Here is a 24,859-nt window from a genome sequence, read left to right as displayed (position 1 = left end):
CAGGGGAATGACCCATGGGGTGAAACTTACAAATAGCAGAAATGTAGGTTTGTTCAAGGTTCCCTCTTGGGGATAATGTTGAAAGCCCACATCTTCCTGAAAAGCAGATCATACAATGAATTACGCCAATCATTTCTTCTCATCTGTTGTTTGCAAATGTAAATGAGATTTATAGTCTCTTACTCTCCTTTTGCATTTTATCAAAATTGAGACAAGCAGAAGGAGAAATATGCTGAGAGTTAAGTTTCTTGTCCTTTTGGCTACCTCTCCACAAAAACATATCCCAAATTATCTCTTCTCCCCACATTTGATTCTCCCTGGTAAGAAACAGTCTTAGTCCCCAAGATTGATTGGGAAGAATAAATTGCAAATGTTGCTGCTGTCTGTAAACAGAGTGTTAAATGTGGCTAGTTAGAAGGCAGCTCATTCTGGGGAACTTTCTGTGGCTCACCATTTCCTCTTCTGCTTCCCAGCCTCCCCTGAACGATGAATGACACATTTTGCCCCAGCTTGTGTTGCACCCAGTGATAAACAGATGGATCCTAGCCACAGCATGAAGATGGGAAATCTGTTTGGGACAATATGTTTCATATTCCTGCCCAGCTGCCTTCTGCTTCTGTCTTTATAAAGTCTGCTGAAAATTTAGGACTTTGCATTGTCATCTATGAAGGAGTGTTCTTTACCTCTGCCCCCTTCCTCCTCTGCCACTATAAATTATTTCTCCGGTAGTGATTTATGTAATGTCCTTAAGGGAGAAAGGCTGTGACAGCAACACAAAGAGAAAGATGCTCCGGATGGAGAGCCCCACGAGCCCCCACATCCCAGCAGGGTAGTGTCCCAGAGCATGAAACCATAGTTTTCTTTGATTTTTTGACTGTGAAAGGAAAAAAAAAAAACTTATTCCCTCTCCCACATCCTTCTCCTCACTTCAGACCAGAGTGCATTTCATACCTATCCATGTCATGTTAAGATGTGCTGATAATTATTCTGAAAAAGATCAGCTTAGACACAAGAGCAGTGTTACCTGGTAGGCTCTTGTGTCACCATGCTACATGCCTCTTTTAACCACGTTGAACCATTTAACCTATTAATTTGGTTGATTTAATTTGTCTCTACTAGGTATATGATGGGAATAATACGGTAAAGAAATATTTCCGGGGAATTTTAATATTTGAAAATTATGGATTGCTATGTTTTTATTTGCTGTCGCAACCAGTTAATCCAAATATTTACTGGGCGCTGCTCTAGGCAAAGCCCAGTGCCATACGCTGCTGTGAAATCTACATCACGCTCTGGAATGGCAATGATCACTTAGTTACTTAGTAGATTCTTCTCTCTGTAATCTGCGTCAAGACCCTCGCCTCTTCCACTTTATAGCAGTGTCAAGCACATTGTAAGCAATTTTGATTAAAGACTGTCTTATAGGATGGAGAAATAATCTTTATAAAGATTAATATGAGATGCTGAATTTCCAATCAGGATGGTGAATAAACAGGTATTGGCACAAAGGGAAATAGTTTCATATGCAAGGCTACATGTGGCAAAGTACAAAAGCTGCTACCTGATGAAGGTCTGTCAAGTGCCCTCCCAAGATGGGATTTATGTTCGTGAATTCATATTGATCTGAACGTGTAGGATTAGAAATCTGACTTTATCACTATGCTGAAATGTGTTCTTTCTATAGAAGCTGCCTCTTACTAGTCAAGCTCATGGGGACTGATGTATAATCACAATGTCCGTTTATTAATTATTTATCATTTTAAAAAATATATATTTTTATTAAAGTATAATCAGTATACAATGTGTCAATTTCTGGTGTACAGCACAATGCTTCAGTCATACATGAACATACATATATTCATTTTCATATTCTTTTTCCCCATAAGATACTCAATATTAATTCCCTGTGCTATACAGTATGAACTTGTTATTTATCTATTATATATGTATTATTTAGTATCTGCAAATCTTGAACTCCCAGTTTACAGTTTGTTAATTTAGATTAAGAAATGACTGGCAGAGAGATCCCAGATGCAAATGCTTTGGTTCGCATATTTTCATTTTTCCTCTTTATAGGTACATATATTTTTGTTATCTGATACCAATAATACCCAATTAATTTAAGCCACTGTAGATGGTTTTTGTTACTTTGCAACCAGATGTCATCTTGATATTTCTTGTTCTTTGGTCAAAAAATGTTTCTCTTGGATCTTTCCTCTTTCGTAAGGATTTTAGGGTTGACTGAACAAGTTAAATGCATATATTTTGAGAAAAAAAAGAAAAGAATCTATTGTAATTTTTAACTTGCATTGTATGGTATTTAAAGATTTATCTGAGGAACATAAATATATTTCTGATGTTGGGTATACCCATCTATGAATATTATATATATATAATGTTAATTTTATTTTATATATATATAAATATAGATATGTTTTTAAAATCAAGTCTTATTTTATGTCTTTCAGTGAAGTTTTCAAATTTTTTCACATGTCTTGCTCATCTTTTGTAACATTGATTACAAAATCTCTTAAATTGTGTTTTAAAAAATTGTGTTTCTTTGCTATTTATTGTTGCTGTATAGGAATGAAATTGATCTTTATACATTGTTATAAGCAACTTTACCATCATATTCGTTCTAATAGTATACTCTATATCAGATTAATAGTGTATAAATTCTCTTGAATTTTCTAGATAGTTCCATCATCTACAAACCATGACAGCTGATGTTTTCCTTTCTAGTTGTGGCAGGGACATTTATGACCCTCGGAATATTCTTTCGAGTCATTTGCAGTCCATGCTTGTGTCTAAATTTTCAAGTTGAGTTATTTATATTTGCCCCTTTAGATTAAAAAATCTTCACTGTGTCATAATGTTCCCTTTCCATGTATTCCTAGTATCAACAGTTAAGAATTGCATGTCCTTTTAAGTATCTACGTTAGCTTATTCTCCATGTTTTGATATAAATGACAGTACTTTTACTTTTTTCAGTTCTAAGTACAGCCGACCCTTGAACAACATGGGTTTGAACTACGTGAGTACAGATATACATGGATTTTTTTCGATAAATATGTTGGAAAAATTTTTTGAGATTTATGACAGTAGAAAAAACTCACAGATGAACTGTGTAGCCTAGAAATATCAAAAAAATTAAGAAAAAGTTAGACATGTCATGAATGCATAAGATACATGTAGATACTAGTCTATCCTTACATAGGCACAGGTGAGTGGTATATAATATGAAATTAATAATGTGTTAGTTTTCTTTTAACTTTGCTTTCGAAGAATTACAATATGGTATGCTTGTCTCTCTCTTGTAATTGGAGAAACTGTGTATCAGCCTATCATCACAGGTAAGTGGTTTTTTTTAAAAAATGTAACACTTTCCAATACTGTGATCTGAGATTTTTTTTTTTAATTATTTTATTTTGGCAGAGGGGTGTACGTAATTGGGTTTATTTATTTTTAGAGGTGGTACTGGGGATCGAACCCAGGAACTTGTACACGCTAAGTATGCACTCTACCACTTGAGCTATACCCTCCTGCCTTATTTCCAATACTGTATGATAAATTTGACTGAAATATTGTATGCCATAAAAATTTTATAATAATTTATTCATTAGCATATAGGCTAGGCTACCATGAAGCATTTGTATCAGTTACACTAGGCAATCATATTGATTACTTCTTCATTATCAATGCAGGAATCATTTTACCTGTAAATAAATATGAATTTCTTTTTCATATTATCTTTTCATTTTTGATGTCTAGTGTTAGTAACACATGTAACATCTGCAGTGTTTTATCATATGAGAAATATTGATGTAGGTACTAACAGATTGATTCATCTCGTAAACACGAGGTAAACTTACCATATCAATAAATACAGTACAGTATGACAAATGTATTTTCTTTTCCTTATGACTTTCTTAATGACATTTTCTTTTTTCTAGCTTACTTTATTGTAAAAGGACAGAATATAATACATATAACATACAAAATATGTGTTAATCGGCTATGTTATTGGTGAGGCTTCTGGTCAATAGTAGGCTTGTAGTAGTTAAGTTTTGGGGGAGTCAAAAACCATACCTGAATTTTCGATTGAGTGGGTCAGGTCAGTGCCCCTAACCCCCACGTTGTTCAAGGGTCAACTGTATTTTCTAATTTGCATTGTGATTTCTTCTTAAGCTAATGACTTAGAAGTATTTCAAACATGAATTTTAAAAACCAATTTTTATTCTAATTTTAATTACATTATGTTCAGGAAACATGGTCTACCTGATGTCAATTCTTTTTATTAGTTGAGATTTACTTTGTGGTTCCACGTGAAGTCAAATTTTCTAAATATGCCATTTGTGCTTGAGTAGAATTTTTGTCTCTTAATCAGCAGATGCAGTATACTAGACAGATTCATAAAATTTTGTATATCCTTATAGATTTGTTTTAATACCTTTATTGAAGTATAATTTATATATCATAAAATTCATCTATCTAAAATTGTACTAAAATGTTATGATTTTTAGTAAATTTACATGATTGTGCAAACATCACGATAGTAGTTTTAGACCATTTCACCGTAAAGAGATTCCCTCCAGCCCATGTGCAGTAATTCCTGTTTCCATCCTTACTGATCTGTGTAGCTGTCATCCAGCAGTTTCAGAGAGATATGAATGTGGGATGGTTTTGTCAATTTCTCTTAGTAATAATGTAAATTTTTGCTTTACACAGTTTGTGGCTATTTTACTAAGTACATACAAGCTTAAAATTATTACATTTTGTAGGCAAAATTTTCACTTAACCATTATATAGTATCTATCTCTAAAAATCCTTTTGTCTTAAAGTCTATTTTGTTTGCTATTAATCTAGTTAGAACAACCTTCTTTGGATTAATATTTATTTAGTATATCTTTTCCACCATATTTTTATAAACATTCATGATGTTAAATTATAGGTATGTCTGTTAGAATCAGCATATAATTGGATTTGGTCTTTTTGTTTAATCTGACAATCTCAATCTTTTAACAGGTTAAACTATGTACATTCAATGTGATTGCTGACATATTTGCCTTTTTTTCTACAAATTATTTGTTGCCTTTTATTTACCATGAATTTTTCTTTTTCTTCCTTTCCTCTACCTCCCTTCCCCGCCTTTTCCTTTCCTGTCTTTTTCGCTTGACTAAACTTTTTTCCCAATTCTCCACTGATTCTGTCTGGAAGTGATGCCTTCTACACATACATACATAATACATGCGTATATATTTGTGTGTGCGTGTGTGTAGGCATATAAATGTATGCGTGTGCATGTGTATATAAAATCCTTGAAAAGTCTACTTTTACTTTAAGAGTTATAGTCATGTAGCATTTTAGTTCCATCTTGAATTTTAGTATTATACTGTAAAGTATCGTTAAGATTTATATACACGTTTACCATTTCCTGGCATAAAACTATTTCTTGCGTCTTATTTTTTCCTTCCAAGCTCAATCTCTTGTTTTTGAAGTACATATTTTAAAAGTTTTTTTAATGAGAGTGATAATAGTAAAGGCTTTGATTCTTTGTGTGTTTGGACATGTCTATTTCCTCCTCACTATTGAATAAAAATGTGGTTGGGAATAGAATTCTGATTTATCTGGTATTTTCTCTCAGCATGTTGAAATTATATTCTATTGTCAGCTCATTTCTTTGGTTAAGAAGTCTGATAAAAGTCTATGTATCATTCCCCTATCACATTTTTAATCTCTGCTTGCTTTTATGATCTCCCTTTATCTAGATTTAATTTATATTTATTTACTCTGTTCAGCACTCATTCTGCCTGCTGAATCTGAGGATTCATATCATTGATTCATTCTGGAAAAGCATTAACCACTACATCTTCAAATTTTACTTCTCCCTCATAAAAATTTCTGGAAATCCTGTGAGGAGCTTTGTCATTATCTATTCTGTCTCTTAAACTCTCATATTTTAAAATCTCTTTCTCTGTGTTGAATTCTGAGTATTTTTTCAGAGAGTTTTGTTCTTTTAGTGTTTTAATTATTTATTTTGTCTTTAATCAATGTACATATATTTATTTAATGATATCTTAGAGTTTTTCATTATTTTAATTTTGCTGTTTAAGTCTGTTGTTTGTTGGGTTTGCGGACTCCCAAATGTGGTAGATTCCTTCGATATTGTGTGAGATCATTTTCAGTAAGGCTCTATCTCTGTGAATTCTGTGCATCTTGAGTTGTGAGTACACTTCACAGAGTCTGTATTTGCCCTGCCAGCATTTCCAGGGATTTAAAGGCCTAGGGCCAGTTTATATGTTAATGTTATGGTTTGAGGTCCTGAGACTATGTTGGCGGTATACAAATCCCAATTCCAGCTATGTGTGATGTTGACTAAGCATTATTAATATCTAGGATAGATCTTGACCCCCAGTTGAGTTAAACAGGTATCTGCCAGTTAGTGGATTTTTCAGTCCACTCAGACTTTTCAAGCTACTTTTATTATCTTCTTTTTTTGTTCCTTCAACCCAAACTCCCACACTGACTGTTTCTACCAGGAGACAGAGATCTGTGTTCATAATGCCTGCCCAAGAAAGACGGTGTGTCCAGATGGCCCATTGCAGTACCCCAGCTGGTCAGTCAGGGTGTAGCCTGACCCTTCAGCCAATACTTCCAAACATGATGATGCCATTTAATTCCAGAGTAGTAGACTCCTGACCACCTTCTAGCCTGTGGCTCCGTTCTTCCATTCAGTGATCATGCAACACCTAAGATTCATGTCTGACCAAACAAATGGGAACTACAGCCTGGCCAAGTTGACACAGAAAACTGACTACCCCACGTATGTGCCATGGAGAGCCTGGAGGATGTTAGATCACCAAAGCAATTAGGTACACACTTTGATTTGCCCCTCTAACCTTCCTCTTAGAACTGGTCCCCAGGGGAGGAGGTTACTGCAGTCCGGGAGGAGCTGCTCCCAGAGTGTATCTGGTGTCTGAGGACCCAGGTGGTGCAAGGGGTTCAGCCTAGTGGATATCATGATGTTCCACCCAGAGCCCCCTTCCGCACTGAAGGACTTGTTCCCCCACTTTCTGGAAGTGCTACCAGATGTGCCATCCAACTGCCAGCCCTGTCTGGGAATTGCCCTTGACTGAAGAGAGCCCTCACCCCAACTGAAGATGGCTGGCTCCCCTGCCTCAACTCAAGACACTTCTGAAAAACCACCCCAATTTCAAAGCCTCCCCATGGAGTCAAATGAGGCCCTAGATGACCCTGAATGGAAGCCCTACTTTGCCCTCTGCCTAATCCTGCTTCCTTCTCTTCCTCTATGGAGGTGGATCCCGAGAGCACTCCCTGACCCACCTTCTGCATGCTAACCTCCATTTCAGAGTCTGCTTCCGAAAATTCTGATACATATTCAGCTGGTTGAAGTTCTTTCTCTGCTAATACAGCCCTAATTTTCATGCCTGAGAGGTATGAGGTCTTGGTGATACTGCTTATATGGGTTTCCTGTCATCTTTTGGGGGGTATTTCTTCCTTTTTATTTGTGGTGAACAATACATAAAATAAAACTTACCACTTTAACCATTCGTGAGTATCTAATTCAGTAGTATTAGATATATTCATAATATTGTGTAGTCATCACCACTGTTTATATCCAGAACTTTTTCATCATTTCAAACAGAAACTCTGAACCTATTAAGGAATAACTCCTCATTCCACCCTCCAAAAATTGCTTTTAGTGACCTCTGCTCTACTTTCTGCCTTTCTGAGTTTGTGTATTCTAGATTCTTGATATATAAGTGGAATCATACAATATTTGTCCTTTTGTGTCTGACTTACTTCACTTAGCGTAATGTTTTCAAGGTTCATCTATGTTGTATCATGTACCAGAATTTCATTTTTTTTTACAGCTGAATAATATTCCACTGTATGTATATATCCATTTAATTTATCCATTCATATTTTGATGGCCACTTGGGCTATTTTCACCTTTTAGCTATTGTGAGTGCTGCTATGAACATTGGTGTACAAGTTTCTGAGTCCCTACTTGCAGTTCTTTTGGATATATACCTATGAGTGGAATTGCTGGATCCTATGGTGCTTCTATGTTCAACTTTTAAGGAGCTGTCAAACTGTTTTCCATAGCAGCTGCACCATTTTACATTCCTACCAGCAATCCATTAGTATTCCAGATTCTCCACATCCTTGCTACATTTGTTAACAATATTTGTCTTTTTCCATTTTAAAAGTTATAGCCATCCTAACAGGTATGAAGTGGCTTATCACTGTACTTTTGATGTGCATTTCCCCAATAACTAAGGATACTGAGCATCTTTTTCATATCTTCCATTTTTTACCATATATAAAAAGAACCCCAGAGGATATCTTGGGTTCAGATGTACCCTCTCTATGCCCTTTGTGTAGCAGCTGTCTTTTACCTTCTTAGCAACGATGTATGTGGGATACCATGCTGGTGAATAAAGCATTCACCTAATACACGTAAATTATCACACAAAGAAGGAATTGCAGGCAGGGTGGCCCAATCCATATCCAAAATAAACATCTGTGAGGACAGTAACTATGCACTTCACGATGTAAGGGATTCAGTGTAACTGGCCTTGCCAGGTGGCTGGATAGTTCCTTATGTTAAGGTGGCCCTATTAGGGGCTCAGCATTGGTTTCTGTTGGTTGGAGATTGGAAACTTAGTAATAGCAGGAGGTAGTTTAGCCTTGGTGGAGGAAAATCCACATTGTACCCATACCTAACCCTGTATATACAATCTCTTATTTCATAAGCCAACTGAGCATGGCTGAGTGAAGATAACCAACCAATATCTACAAAGTAAGCAACCTTAATGACCTAGTTATTCAATGTTTCCTTTGCAGAAGAATCAACTGTGAATACTGACATGGAACACAATCATCTCTATTCTCTTGGTATATATTCTGAATGGTCCATCTATCTGACTCCTTCCCAAGTCCCCTAGTTATCAATCTTTCAAACTTGTTTTTTTCCAAGACCCAGTCATCAGACCAAACTATTAGCTATCTCCATCATTTGAAGAGATTTCTACCTCCAGTTATTTCTCCTAAGATTCCAAGTGGACAATAAGATGTACTTCCCAAAGTTCTGCCCACTTGTAAGCATTTTCCATTCTCTGTCTTTTTGAATCATACTTGGGTGAGACTGCAGTAGAACACTTATAGCTGGAGCCAGCATATTTTATAGAACCTTCTCTAAACAAGGCTGAATATTTTATCCTCAGTTAACTGGTTACAGGGAGTTCCCAACAAGGACCTAGATATATGTTGGTGAAAGGATAGATGGGAGGCAGAAGTAATATGTTGGAAGTGGGAAGCATCTGCTTGCTTCAAGAGCAAAACATCTATTTGCTGAAGAGCCTTTGATCCAAAATCCTTAGAGTTCTTAAAATTATAATTATCTTATTGCCACAATCTCCATGTAGTGCCCTGACCCACAAGGTGATAAGAGATAACAGACAGGGTTTATTGCCATTGAGCCTGGTAGAGCTGCTGAATCCTCTTTCTCTGGACTCTCACTCAAAGTAGTAGGGGCTGTTTTGTTAATGGGCTAAAGCAGAATACTTGAATCCAGAGAGGCCTACCAAGCACTGTGAAAGGGAGCAAAATGTTTAGCAAATTGTTTCCTACTTTGGAATGAAGATACTGACTTTCTTGGACCACTGAAAACCCCAGAAACTTCATAAATAATAGATCTCTGAATGTACTTGGGTTTTAGCTCCCACCATATGGCATGTCCACATTTTCCAGGACATCTAGAGTCCCTGTTACTTTCAGTTCATTGGTCCTATTAGCACGTCATCATCAACGTAGATGTCCAGAGGGATGCCCTGTGGGATGGTGGTGATCCAGGTCTCAGCGGACCAAATTATGTCATGGGACCAGGGAGTTGACAAAGCCTTAAAGGGAGTTGGTGAAAGTATAATGCTAAACCTCCCAGGGGAAAGCAAACTATAAAGGGTGGGGCAGAGGAGAGCTTTGTTTTTTGGGAAAAGTAGGTACATTCCAGATGCCAGGGACAATGTTGATTTGCTACTGTAATGAGATCACACTTGAAACAGACCTGCTGTGGAGTCACCAACTGAGAAAGCTTAGTAGTCTACTATTAATCTCAAAAACATACATTTCCCCCTCCAGAGATCAAGTCAAACAAATGAGTTAAAGGAGGTTATCACAGGAATAACTATACCTTAAATTTCAGTTCTTGAATGATGGTATTATTCTCTATGATCCTCTAAGAGGGACTAGTATTCATTTTGGTTTACATTTTGGAAACTGAGGGAAAGGTTCTAGAGCTTCCACTTATCCTTCCCTTTTCTAGGATAATCCCACTCCATAGGTCAGAGTTCCCATGGAGGGGATTCTTCCAGTTGCCTGGAATAGCTGTTACAACTATTTGGCAGAAAAAACAGCACGTGGACAATCTATCATGACCTCAAATCCTTGGGAGCAACTAGCTACCTTCAAAGATTCTTACTGTTCAAACAATTCTGACTTAATTTGATTCAGACGCCTATTTTGGGAATCACATCTACCTCACCTCCAGTAGTTAAATGTTGCTACTTGGTCTCTGCCTGTCCAGATTTAATTAACTTCATTTAAATAAAAAAGCCATTATCAGTGGGGTTTTCTCTCACCTTCATTTCTGACCTGTAGAGGACAGAACCAATGAACTTTAAAAAACTGCTGACACTTGTCCCCTGCCAATGCACTGCCTAATGTCAGGTTCAGTGAGTATTCTCTGGGCCCTCTTGGCACATATAGTTAGGGAGGGGGGAAGCTGACTGCATATGAAAATTTGTCTCAATGTACTTATTTCCTTTAGTCGTTAGGTTCTTTCCTGAACATTATATCAAGAAATTTCTGGCATCTCAACCTTATTTCCTGTAGACCACTTCTAAGTCCAGATTTTAGAAAAGCAAGTGAACAAACAGGACCACCAGCTACTCAAGCTAAAATCACTGGTAAGTGGAGCTGTGTTGATTAATTCAAACTGATCTGTAATTATTTACCTCCCTCTCTAATCTAGAACCCTTAGAATCTGATCCCCTGTATATTATCTGTGTTCTGGATGATCTAAATAAGAAAACTGTTATAGTTGTGTTTGTCTTTCTTTCTTAGTTTAACTTCATAAACATGGGAATGCTGAAATATGACTGTGGTTATAGGTCTGAAGGCAATGAATGGTGGTTAAGGGAGGAAGACAGGGAGAATTGGCATCTAATGCAAATTATTTACCTGAGGTGGGATTATCACAGACTCTTAATGGATGATAGTTACAGCTTCAACAGATAGGGCAGCCCAGGCTGATTATTCTCGGTTAGCCCAGTGGGACTGGACAGTTCAAATACTCACTGTAGTTAAATCCTCCCAAATATCCAGTCCAGTTATGGGTGGAAGTGGCAGGGTACCAAGCAATCCAGAATTTCTCATCAGAGAACTAGTATGAGTGTAAATTCACTGATGTCATAATTCAGACTCATAGGCTCAGACTCTACATCTCATTTTTGGCTATGTCACACACAAAAAATGTGGCTGTCAAGAGATTAACAATCTTTAGGGCAACTGCAGTAGTTTCTTTGTCTCTGACCATACCGTCAACCAAGAACTTAAAACCCTGATGCTGTCTTTTTCTTTCTGTAAGAACCCCAGTACAATTAGAATTAGTCAGTCAACCACACAGACGGTATATTTCTTATGTCCCTCCATTCTGCTCTGTAACGGCAGCATTCCAGTGCTTCTGGTGACTTCATGTAAATGTGTAGGCACCTGTGTCCCATCCTCGGATCATAATCAGATCCTCAGTGCCTTCAAATCCAGCCAAGTCAGACAGTCAATCTCAGATTTCTATCCCCTCACCTGAAAAACCACCTCTGTTACCAAAGACTTTTTATGTCAGAATTCACTCTAATCAGTTTAAGGAAACACTAGGTGTTTAAAGAATCTTCAGGAGGGCCAGAGAAGCAGGCTGGGGTGACTGCTACAAAGCAAGGAACAAAGCAGCCTTGAGAAATACAGAAGTCTTACACAGACATGTTTTGAAGAAAACACTCATGGTATTACCGTCTATCATTTGGAACTTATAACCATAGGAACTGTACTCCAAGAGATTCTACCATAGCTGCCCTGGAAGAGTTGGATGTTCCTGCTTTCCAGGAGATCTGAGCTCCCCTTCATGTCCACTGCTCATGTTGTTCACATCCACCTTTGAGTTTGGAGTGGTTATGTCTGCTTGGCAGAAGCTAGATCTCATGAGGACCCCTAAGCTGCAAGGGAGTCTGGAAAATGTGGAGTTCAGCTTCTGGACTCTGCAGAACAGGAAGTCAAGATACAAGGAGGTTATATAAATGCTTAATTGTTCAACTTATAGCTATTGTTCATACTTGTTAAAGGAGCTGTCAAACTTGACCCTTTTCTCCATTTGATTAATCTCAGCAGACAGCATAGGAAGGTTAGGTGGGAGTCAACATGGCCAAATTAGCTGTGGGGCACTTCTTACAGATTAGGAACTTTAAAGGAAGAGTGGAGCTATCAGTAAGGTACTAGAGTTATAATATAAAAATAGAAAGCAGATATATCTATCTATCTGTATCTATATCTATATCTATATATCAAACATAACAGCAAGAGAGTAAAAGAAGTCCATATTTACAAAACAAAGAACTAATGGCATTTCTTCCCAATCTTCTAAGGTATGACAATGGTACAGCCAAGAATAACAAAGAACAGGAACTAGAAAAAGTGAATTGCAGTTTCTCTTAATTTTCTTTCATATCTAAATCCTCTGTTCTTGGATTTTAAAATAAAAACAGCAACAGGAACTTACCTTTGGCAAAAACTGGAAATAATTTAGGTGGTTATACCTCTTGGAAAACACAAGATTTTAATTTTTTTTCAGGCTCAAATAAACACAATTCAAAGTAATGTAATGATAATCATGAATGAATGCTAAGTGGAAGGGATGATGATAACATCTTAAATTGATGATAAGATAGTAATTATTTGGGGGGGGGCAAGTTCCTATCTGCTACATCTAGAAAGTTAGACTCATAAAATCAGGACGTGAATATTAAAAGGAACCTCAAACCAGTCAAGCTTCTCACTGCGAGGCAGAGTTCTTTCTACTACTCCCTGACAAATGATTCATTTTCTATCATCAACTTGAATATTTCTGAGAACAAAGAACAAATTGCTGCATTGGTCATCAAACGTAGAATGCATTTGATTTGGTGTAACTTTTTCTTAGCGATGTCTTACTATTTGTTACCCATTGATTATTGTTTTCTAAGCTCTCGTAATCTATATAATCTGTTCTTTTATTTATTAATTGTAGTTAACATATTTATTAAACTTCTTGATGGGGCGAAAAGATTTTTAAAAATAAATTTCAACGTGTCATATATCTTCTACTTAAAATCAAAATGAAACATATTAAGAGGATTAACCCCTTGGGTAGTTTCCAACCTTCCCACCTAAACCCCCATTTGGTTCTCTAACTATTAAGCAATGGGCACTGCTAAGAGAAAAATTTTCAAATCCTCAAAGAAAATAAAAATCCATCATGTATTTTATTATAGTGTGCTATATGCTGAAGAAGAAAAGGCAGGGGAAGTGAAATGGCTGTTTATAAGGCTGATTTATACTGATTTGCCTGTTACTGAAAGAATTACGAACTGTACTGATACCAAAACCCCAAATAAATTCAGTGACATAAATATCATCAACTGTGAGATTTACCTCTTCCCACCATGGCAATCATTCTGGTCAGGAGTCTTTGAGATTGCAAACAACAGAAATTCAATAAACTGGCTTATTCAAAAGAAAGAATTTATTCTTAAACATACCTGAGAAGGTGACTGATTCAGACATGGCTGAATCCAGGTGCTCATATGATGCGATCAACAATCTCCAAATCTGCTTCTATTTCTTGAGCCTTAGGCTGACTTTTCCTCCTGGATAATGGTGATAGTCAAGTGCAGCTCCAAGTCTATATGCCACCATTTAGTCACACTCCACTGCAAAGCAAGAATGCCTCTTTTCTAAAAATTCCAGCTTAAGTTCTCAGGCTAACTTTCATGAGCTCAACTCCGTTCACATGCCTGTTCCTGAAACTCTTCATTGTGGCCTGAGACTTTGAAAAGGCTGGCTGGCCAGTATGAGTGAGTGTACTGCTGCAAGTAGGAAGGCCTGAGTATAGCTGTGAACTGTACAAAGCCTGCAGCTGACGGGCGGTGCAGCCCCTGCTATTTGCTGGGCAAGCCTGGTGTTTTGGTGCTGGACATGGGCTTCATTTGCCTGGAGGAAGGTGTGTATTATTTGAATTTGCACAAAGGCATCCTATGAACTAGCTGTGGCCCTGGAGCCATAGATGTGAATCACCTGGACTGTGAGTGAGGACCAGTAGTCCTCTGGTTGAAAATCAGATGCTGTTTCTAATGTTAAGGAAAAATGGACACTGGGCAAAGAGCTATCAGATGCCCACTACAGAAGAAATGCCATTAGTGTCATTCTGAGTGTCTTGTCTTGTAGATCCAGCTGTGCTCAGTTTACATCTAAATCTACTCAACTCAGCTCAATCCAGTATTGAGGCCAAAAAGTGTGTTTGCTGGGTAGGTGGATAAAGAGACACTACCAAAAACAAAAACAAAAAGGCAAAGGACAGAAGAGATTTTTTCCTTAAATAGCATAAAATATTCTTACTTTAAACTATGTCAACTAGGAAAATTTTTTCCTCTAATTGAAAGTTTACTTTGCTTTTACAAATAATTTAAAATTTCTCATGCAAAATCAAAGATGGTTGAGTGTAAATATTCCTTTAGTTGCTTTTTAGCAAAATAATCTGTGTATTTAAGTGAATGGCACATTATATGTTCAAATATGATTACACTCTGGTAAATTTACAAAACTGAGGGATTTAAAAAGAAATACTTACTTCATTATATTTATTATAGTTTTATCATTCCTTACTTCCTAACGTTATCAAGTCCGAGCTCCTACTGCCCACTGCACAACAGGCCAAGAAATCCATAGACAAGGTGTTGGGGCAAGGAATGGCGGTCTGATTCGGAAAGCCGGCAGGAGAGGGTGGGCTAGTGTCCCAAAGAACCATTTTACCTGGTTAGAATTCAGGCTTCTTTTATACTAAAAGGTAGAGGAGGGCTGTGGCTGGTTGTTGCAAATTTCTTGGTACAGTAATCTTTTGTTCTCATAGCTGCCCTATAGGTCTGGTCACAGTGCTCCTATAAACCTCCAACAAGACAATTGTTATCTCTCCTGTTCTGCAATTTTTTATCTGTATATGAACTGAAAAGTGTTACACCTTTAAGGTCAGAGCCTTGAAAACGGGCTACCCTGCATATTGCAGGCTGTAGGCAACATTGTTTCACAAAGCTGCAGAGGCAGCATGACTAAGCACAGGCCACAGAGCACGACCCTTGGCGCTAAAGGAAGAGACCCAACATGGAGTCAGGTTTGTTTTCTGTTACACTAAGTCTGAAATAGCAGCCAGATATGTACCCAGTAGAAGGATTTCTTATATTTTAAAGTGACCTTTAAGTACTCTTTAGCTTTATTTTAAAATTATTGTTAGTAACTCAGTTTGCTTAAAGAATTGAATTAACCTTTTATTTCTGTAAAGAAAAAACCTACCTTTACTTCCCCTTTTAAGTACTGTTTTAACAGCACGCGTTTACTTCAGACCTTAGGGAAGTACAAAATAAACAGCAAGCTGATAGTATTATCTAGTCAAAGTAAAACACGGCACAGGGAAATGGGGAGAGAGGGCGGGCAGTCACCAAATACCAAATGGAATTTGTTTTTACTTCAGCATTTAGGGAGCATCGGTGAGAACTACTTCTTCTAAGCTAAAAATGTCTAGCACCTGAAAAAAAAAATCAAGACGGGTTCTCTCTGGATACAAGAGGACAGGATTTAAGTGAGTACACACTTAAGGTTAAGTGAGTAAATACTTAGGGCGGAAAAAATGTAACCACCACTGTGGTACTTTGGAACTTTTTTGTTTGTTTGTTTTTAAACTCAGCAGCAGAGCAGGGAACTTTTCGGTTCCTCGGCCAGTCGGCAGGCGAACCTGCGTTTAAGGCGAGGGACACCCTGCTGGGTCCGGGAGGGAGACGACGATGCGGACCAGGTGATGACGATCTGCAGAAATTAAGGCGCTGACAGGGCTCGCGAGGCCGGGGCGCTCGGGCGGCCAGGCGGCTCCCCGCGCCCGCAGAGGCCCCCGAGCGGTGGGGACGGCGGGCGCGTCAATGGGCCCATTCAGGCCGGCGCGGCGCGGGGGTTGAGAAGTTAAGGGGCGGGAGGTGGCGCGCCGAGGCCGCGGCCGCGCCATTTGCATTTCAATGAAACCCGTCTGTTGACTCAGTGCCCGGCGCTTCCGCAGCTCCCACCAGAATCTGCCTTTGTTGGTTTTAGCTCCGGTCAAGTCCACTTCTTGCAACGGGGGAGCCGCGCGCATTGAGTTTGTGTAGTCAGGCAGAACACTCGACAGGAAGGAAGGAGGAAGGGGTGCTCCGCGCGGCCATTGTCTGGGCAACCGGGCTTAAGCAGCCGAGTGACTATTTAATCTATAAGGTGCACTTGAATCCCTTGCAAATCCTCTCAGTGTGGAGCAGGGGGCACCCAGACGGGGACAGATGGTGCAGAACCCCTTTGTTTAAAAATATGGAAATGCGCTTTTTCATTTACTTAAGGTAGTCTCGCTCTTTTAACTGTTGCTATTTCCGCGTGTTTCATTGTCCAGGAGGGACCGGAGATGCTAATGGGTCTGGTCGGCCTTGCCAAAGCGCCCCGGCTCGCTCGCTCTCTTTTTTAATGTAATAGCTGGAAGTGAGTCTGTTAAGTTTTGGTAAGCCATCGTTACACTAAGGAGCCCTCCTACATTTGTGGTGTCTTCTGAGCTTAGGCAGAGAGCAGCAGAGGGAAATTTGTTTAAAAGTCTTGCAAGATCTCTTTTTCAGAGGCCCCCTTCTCTCTTTTCTTTTTTCACATTGAACATCAAATTCAGAGGTGTCAGGTTGCTTCGAGCGTAACTAGGGGGAAAGGGAGAATGTCCTGTTCTCAGTGTCCTCTGCTACTTTGCACTGACCCCTTGGGCCATGACGCACAGTGAAGGGTGACCCACTTGGGTTTCCATAGCCGGAAGGATGCTGTGGCTCGGGCCACACATGTGTTTCTGCTTCTACAGCTGTAATTTAGAGTATGTTCAACATCAGGCTGTGGCAATGTACGCATATGCAGTATCTTAGAAAAGTGGAAGATTCTGCCCACAGAGCCCTTGGGTACGCTGACAGGTCACAAGATGGATTTTCTGATTATCCTGCCAACACCGAGGACTCCATTTTCAGCGAGCCTCGGGGCGCACGCAGCAACACACCCCAAGCCAGTCTGAAAGGAGGTCGACCAACTGTCCACACACGACCTATTTTTCCTGCCCCAGCTTTTGTTTGAAACATGGCAGTCATGATCCTGCTAGACTCTTCTAGCCATGGCAATACAAATCAATTAAAGAAAAAAATGTGAATGGATAACAGGTCAAAATCAGAAAATTTTCCATTTCAGCACAGATTACCCAGGAAGAAGATTAGTGTCTTGTGGTTTTGGAGGTAGGCTGAAGCTGACACATTGGAAAATAGGTAGTTGGAATATCTTAATCTTGAGATGTTTAAATCTTGGGCATGTTAATACATTTATATGAAGAGACAGATGTCTGTTTGGTCTCTAATTCTAGCACAAACATTTGACTATGTGAAATGCTCACAATCCATTTCTATTTTTCTTAAAAGGCCCTGTGTCTTACTTGCCATGTGGCCCTCAAGTTGTTCTGACACGCTTTCTCTAAGAACACAGACAATGCAGATACAACACCTGGATCTGTGAGTTAATTACTACCTCGGCCGCCACCAAGAGACTTTCTAAGTGGCCAAGCACAAGGATCTTCTGTTTCTTATCCAAGTGCCTTATTTCATCAAAGCCCCAAGTCCATGAATTGACCCTTAACTATGAATTCCTGCTTCATTTCTATTTCACTTGGCCATTTTAGAGCACGAAAGAGCCAGAATTAGGTGTCAGCCAGCAGGTGTGGCTTATAATTCATATTTTTTGAAGAAAAATCTGTCTAAGCTGGTTTTAAGTTATCTTGTTAGACATTAAAACTGTGGGGGTGGGAGGGTCAGTGTTTTTACATGCTTAAGCGTTGTTCATTAAACAGATTTGTTGAGAAGTTCAAAAGGTAAAAGAGAGCTTTGTTTGGAGTTTTAAAATTTTACAGGTTTCCCTTCCAAATGGTGAAAAGTGGCATACAATATTATTATTATTATTTTTATTCCACAGGCAGGTGTGAGCTTGAGCATATTAAGTTTCTTGGCTTTCTTTTGATTTTATATAATGAGCCTTTGTTGGACTTGATTACAGTGATGGTCTCCCTCTCTGATTCTGATTAAACCATGAAACCCCACATACTCACCGATACTTGTCATTTCAGTTTGGTTGGTAAGTGAATTTTGGTGATGAAACTGTGAAGCCACAAATTCCCTGGAGCATTGGAATGCAGTTAAAAGGAAACTACCCCAACTAGCAAAGAGTTTGGTTTAATTTGAACCTGCGGCTTCAAGCTCACTCACAGTTAATAAATGATACCCATTCATCTAGCCCAGGGGAATGAGATTGGCGGCACCCACATTCGACTGGGTGAAGAATTCTCAGGATGCTCCTAAAACCAAGCTGGGTTGTACAGGATCAACCTGGGCCTCTGCTGAGGATCAGAGAATGAGTATTCCCGTAGGTAAGGGCCACTTTAGCAACTGACCCTGTTTATGGTAGAGGTGGTGGCCAGCTGGGACATGAACTCACAGGTTTTAGTTACGAAATCAGTTTTTAAAAGACTATCACAACTGGGTTGAAGGTGTTCAGACTGAACTATTATTTTTAGTTTCTGCATTGCTTGGGTTTGTCCAGAATGAAAGTACTTCTGGTGACCTTCCATACCAGAAAGAGGACTGTTTAGAGGTGTGAACCATTCAGGTGTGGACTCAGGTTAGGAAAGTTCTCCAAGTCATAAGCTGTTTTTCCTAAAGGCAGGACACGTTCCCAGGTGCCAGCGGTGTAAGATTTGTGTTCTGTCTTACCCCGTCTCTGCAGTGGTTGACAGTATTGATTGCTTCTTCTTTGAAAAACTCCTCCCTTGGCTTTGGTGACAGATCTCTCTCCTGGCTTTGCTCTTACCTCTCTGGCCTCTCCTTCTCACTCTTCCTTGTAGGCTTTTTGCCCCTTTGCTCATCCGTTTACTGTGTTTTCTTGGGGGTTCTGTCTTTGGTTCTCATCTCTTCTGTACATTGTCCTTGGTGGAGATTTCTGGGAGACCTTTTTCGTCAACACACTGTGTCTTCCTGCCTCAGGGCCTTTGCTCATATGGTTTTCTCTGCTTACAGTGTTCTTTCCCCAGAGATGGGGATACCTGACTTATTTCTTTATTTAGTTCTCTACTCAAATTGTCAACTTTCAAATGAAGCTTCCCTGGTTATCCATAGAAAATAGCAGGTACCCAGTCAGGGTCGGGACTAGGGTAAGGCAAGTGAGGCGCCCAGGGCACACAGTTTAAGGAGGCAAGTTCAGATCAGCATCTGAGACCGTGTGCCTCCTTATAGTTGGTACTCTGGGCATCTTTCTTACCTCATCTATCCTGACCCTGTACCTGTACTCAGTCACTCTCTAGTCTCTTAATTTAGTTTATCTTACTTTACAGATGTTCTATAACTAACATATATTTAGTTGATAATTGTAGGTCTCTCTACCCTTGTCTCACCCACGCCATTAGAATGTGGGCCATGTTGGAGCAGGGCCTTTGTCTGCTTGGGTTTTTGCTGTCCCCCCAGAGCCTAGAACAGAGTCCAGAATGTAGTAGGTATTCATCATAGATTTATATTTAAATGAATATAATATGTAAATGACTATCGCTCATATTATTGATGACTCTCAAATGCACAGAAACAAGAATTGTAAATGGACCTCCCCTCTTGGATGTCCCGCAGCTATTCAAACTCAGTGTGTCCAAAACTGCATTTATCACCTTTTACTCCCAAACCCACCTCCCACCTAAATTTTCTTTTTCTGACGAATAGTGCCTCTGTTTTAGCTCAACCTAAAATGCTAGAGATGTGGTAACTTGAGCCTATCAAGTTTCCTCCCTAAATAACTCCTGGCTTCCTCATCTCCTTCTCTGCTGCCCTGTTGTGATGTAGGCTCCCCTCCCTTCCTCCTGGAAAAACTGCCGGTGCCCTTCCAACTGATCTCATGGCAAATACCTTGTTCTTCTCTGCGGAAACCCTCTGGCACACTGCTGGGAAGTGAGCTCTCTACACCACATATCGGATCACGCTGCTTCCTTATCTTAAAATCCTTCCCTGTACCCCCATAGGTTTCAAGATACAGTTCTGATTTCATAGACTGGAAGCTCCCTTTGCGGTCTGTCTGCTGACTCTCGCCCCAGAGTCTCCTGCTGCGCCCCCTCCTCTCCTCCTGCTCCTGCCACTATTCCTCGCCCGCTCAGTGCACACCCTTGGTGCTCCAGTCACAGAGGACTTGGAATTTGGGAATAATCTAGCCTCCTCAATGCTGCTCTACCATTGCCTAGCTAAGCTCTACCTATCCATCAGCGGAATGGGCAATTTGAACTCCCCTCTGCCTGTCAAGTTGTTTTGTAATTTTCTGTTTACTTACCCTTCTCCCCATCAGACTGAGAGCACCTTAAAGACAGGGACTGGGTCTTTCATTTCTGCACATTCAGCATAGAGTTGGCCCTTGGTGTCATTTATTTTTTTTTGTTTCGTTTTTTTATTTTATTTTTTTTGGGGGGGTGATTAGGTTTATTTATTTACTCATTTATTTTAATGGAGGCACTGGTCATTGAACACAGGACCTTGTTCATCCTATGCCTGTGCTCTACCGCAGAGCTATACCTTCCCCCCTTTCCATGTCATTTGTTAAATGAATGTATAAATTCATCGAAAGATTATCTTGTCATGTGGGATGAGGTTTGGATCTAAATGACTTTTTCCTTACTTGGTATCTATTTATTCCAACATTAAAAAAAAAAATCCTTCCTTACTCCCTTGTGTGAGGAGCTTACTCTGTCACATAGTATATTCTTTCAAGTAGTTGGATGTGGTTTCGGTTTTCCGTTGCGTGCTCTGGATTTACGTATCCATTCCAGCATCAGTAACACACCAGTTTAGACTTCCTCAGACACTTTTTTTTTTCACCAGAATATTGTCGGGGTTTTGTCTATGTTTAGTTTTCTAAATACATTTTGGTATCTAATGTCTTACTGATTTTTAATGCAAAAATCCAGTTAGAGTTATAATTGGAGTAGTTATCTGAAAATTAATTTTGAGGAAACAGAACTCTTCCTCATTTTATTCCCATTATGAAGTTGGTTAGTTGCTAGTTTAAGAGTAATCAGATAACATAAAAACCGCATCAAAAACTGGCCTCAAGTGATAGCCACATTTTAAAGTTAATCATTCTACTTCCTCATGACAGTCCTCATAGACTCAGGTTTCTCATGTCATTATATGCGCCTCTCTTCCCATGAATAGATGACCCGTCCAGCAAGCCAACATACTTGTCTTTAAAACCTCTTTGAGGGAGATAGGCCATGTCTTCCATGTACTGTTTGAATGTCAGATGGAATAATATGGGTGGAAAGTTCTTTCCCTTGTCCAATCCTAGTACTTGAAAACAAATTCAGCCTGTTTTCTTGGTGGAGATGTAAAACAGCTGGCCACCATCCTGTTTCCACAAACTCCTTATACCCTCATCTGGCAAGAGGGAAATACATCTTTAGCTCAGTTGGTCTGAAAATTTATTTTGTGGGACCTTCTAAACATCCATAAATTTTACACAAACCATTCGAGCGTTTTACGTGCTTAATCTTGTATTGTTTATCTAGCGCAAGATGCTGCGCCTGCCCGAAACCCCGTTATAAAGGGAGGGCCGTAACCTTGGAGGAGTCCGGGCTTAGTGTTCACCGTACGGTCAGCCTTTCTCGTCCCCTCGTTTGTATTAGGGGATTAAAATGAAAATCATAGACATTTTGGTTTTTGCCTTGCTTATTTTAAGTCTCTGGTGTCTTTTTTTTTTTTTTTTCTTTCTTTCTTTTTTTCTTTCTGGGAATAGATGCTAAACTTTCTAATTTAAGCGAAGGGGTTTATGAGCCCCTGGGGCAAAGATTTCATTCCATAGCCCTGAAGTTGGAAGCGGGGAGATGATTTGGTTCATTGATTTCTCTTCTGAGTCTTTTTCTTCCCAGTTCTCTAGCTCCTGATCCCTATCTGCCAGGGGAGTAGTTAATAATTTTTACTCATATCCTCTGGCCTTCAATTAATAAGTACTCAGGTGATCTGATGTAAGGTGTGCTTTAAGTTTGTTCAAGCCACTTACATGAGCCCCCAGCTACAGTGTATTTCAGGCGAAGTTAACTACAAGCCTACAAGGATGATGAAAGTTGGTTGACATTATCATGAAGTCATTTAATTTTTAAACAGGTTAATTTTACAAAAATAGACGTAGTTTTTAAAAAGTAACCATAGCCACGGAAGTCCAATCACTCCCACTTCAACTTCCATGCAGTATAATTTTTAAACTGCCTGAGACAGCTGTTTTAAACCGCCGTCAATTAACAAAAACAAAAAACAAACAAACAAAAAAGCCATCCCAACTCCCCCAAGTTGGATCACTGTTTACCTGCTTTTCCTCCATTTCTCTTATAGGAGAAACAGGAACAGAGCAGGTCCGTTTTTAAACAGAAAACTGCTTTGTAAAGCAGCGAGTACATTCAGGGTGCACGCCCTGGGCTGCATCTGTCTGGTCCAGCACACGTGCAGCGTTTGTAGGAGACAGAACATAACATGTTCTTCTGCAGTAATGACTTGGAGCACTGTATACTTATTTCAGGGATGCTGCTATTACTGAAGATTCTTTTTTTTTTTTTTGAACTTCCTTTAGGAAATGCTTTTAAACTTTCAAACCCAAAGTATTTCCTAAATCTGTCCATTTCTTGTCATCCCTACAGCCCATGTCCTAATTTAGATGCTTACCATTTCTTAATCTTGACTATGGAAAAATCCTCTTACTAGTTTTATGCCCAGTTTTTTATACTCCTACAATTAATCCTTTGTACTGTTGCTAAAATTATCTTTTTTCTCTGACCACATCCCTTAGCATGACATTCAAGGCTCTCCCCAGTCTGGTCTTGTTCTACTTTTCTAGCCTTTTTTCCTCTCTTTCCCCTCCACACATTCTATTTCCAGGCAGTTAGTAAAGTTAGACTGACCCTGTACCCCATTTGCCGAGAGTGGTCTAGGTTTAAGCCTGCTGTCCTGGGGTCCTGTCTAGTTTAGCATGTTTAGCACCTTCAAAGGTGTCCTGGTTTGGATGATAAATTATATGGTCACTCCATCATATTTTTAAACAGTTTTATTGAGACATAATTATGTACCATTATATTTACCTGCTTAAAGTGTACAATTCAGTGGTTTTAACATATATACAGAGTTGTGAAACCATAATCTTGATGCAATTTTAGAACATTTTCATCACCCCCAAAACTTTGTACTGGTTAGTAGTGCCTTATCTTACCCCCATTCTCCATTCCCACCTCCCAGCCTTAGGCAACCATGAATTTACTTAAAAAGAAATTTTTTTTAATGTTTATTTTTATTTATTTATATTTCTATGCTTTTTCTCTCTACAGATTTGCCTATTCTGAATATTTAAAATAAATGGTATTATACAATACGTATGTGTGTGACTTCCTTTGCTTAGCATGTTTTTGATACAGTATGTATCATGTGTCAGTATTTCATTCCTTTCTCTGACGGAATAATGTTCCATCATATGGCTATACCACATTTTATTTATCCATTTATCAGTTGAAGGACACTGGGATTGTTTCCACTTTTTTTGCTACTGTGAATATAATGCTGCTAGAACATTAGTGTACAAGTCTTTGTGTGGATATATGTTTTAATTTCTCTTGAGTATATAGCTAGGATTGGAGTTGCTTGGCCATATGCTAACTCTATGTGTAACATTTTGAAGAATTGTCAAAACTGTTTTCCAAAACAGCTGCTCCAATTTACTGTCCCACCAGTAAGGTATGAGGGTTCCAATTTCTCCACATCTTCATCAACACTTGTTATGGTCTGTCTTTTTGATTATAGCCATCTTGTATGTGAAGTAATATCTCATTGTGGTTTTGATTTGCATTTTACTAATAAGTAATGATGTTGAGCATCTTTTCACATGCTTATTAGACATTCACTAATTTTCTTTAGAGAAATGTCTATTCAAATCCTTCACCTATTTTAAAATGAGGTCATTTGTCTTTCAATTATTGAATTGTAAGAGTTCTTTATATAGTCTGAGTCCCTTATCAGACATGATTTGCAAATATTTTCTTTCACTCTGTGGGTTGCCTTTTCACTTTCTTGATGCTGTCCTTTGAAGTACAAATGTTTTTCATTTTGGTTTAGTCTGACTTACCAGTCTTCTTTTTGATGACTTATGCTTTTGGTATCACATCTGAGAAATCATTGCCAAGCCCAAGGTCACAAAGATTTACTGCTGAATTTTCTTCTAAGAGTTTTATAATTTTAGATCTTTCATTTAAGTCCATGATCCACTTTGAGTTAGTTTTTGTGTATGGTGTGAAGCTAGGGGTCCAAATTTGTATTTTGCTTGTAGATATCAAGTTGTCTCAGACCATTTGTGGAAAAGACCCTACTTCCATTAAATTGTCTTCACTTGCTACCTC

The 24,859-nt window shown here is 38.9% G+C and overlaps 1 long non-coding RNA gene across 1 annotated transcript in view; it reads left to right on the top strand.

Moving 5' to 3' along the window:
* Positions 1 to 15,434: 15,434 nt before the first annotated feature.
* The window catches only part of LOC116157296 (uncharacterized), a 271,730-nt gene continuing 262,305 nt past the window's right edge, over positions 15,435 to 24,859 (top strand). Inside the window, exons 1-2 of the long non-coding RNA XR_004141330.2 lie at positions 15,435 to 15,496; positions 15,854 to 15,961. This is a non-coding gene — a long non-coding RNA (uncharacterized LOC116157296). The remainder of the gene's footprint in view (positions 15,497 to 15,853; positions 15,962 to 24,859) is intronic.

This window comes from Camelus dromedarius, chromosome 1, assembly GCF_036321535.1.
Source record: "Camelus dromedarius isolate mCamDro1 chromosome 1, mCamDro1.pat, whole genome shotgun sequence".
NCBI lineage: Eukaryota > Metazoa > Chordata > Mammalia > Artiodactyla > Camelidae > Camelus > Camelus dromedarius.
This window is presented reverse-complemented; position numbering and strand designations above follow the sequence as displayed.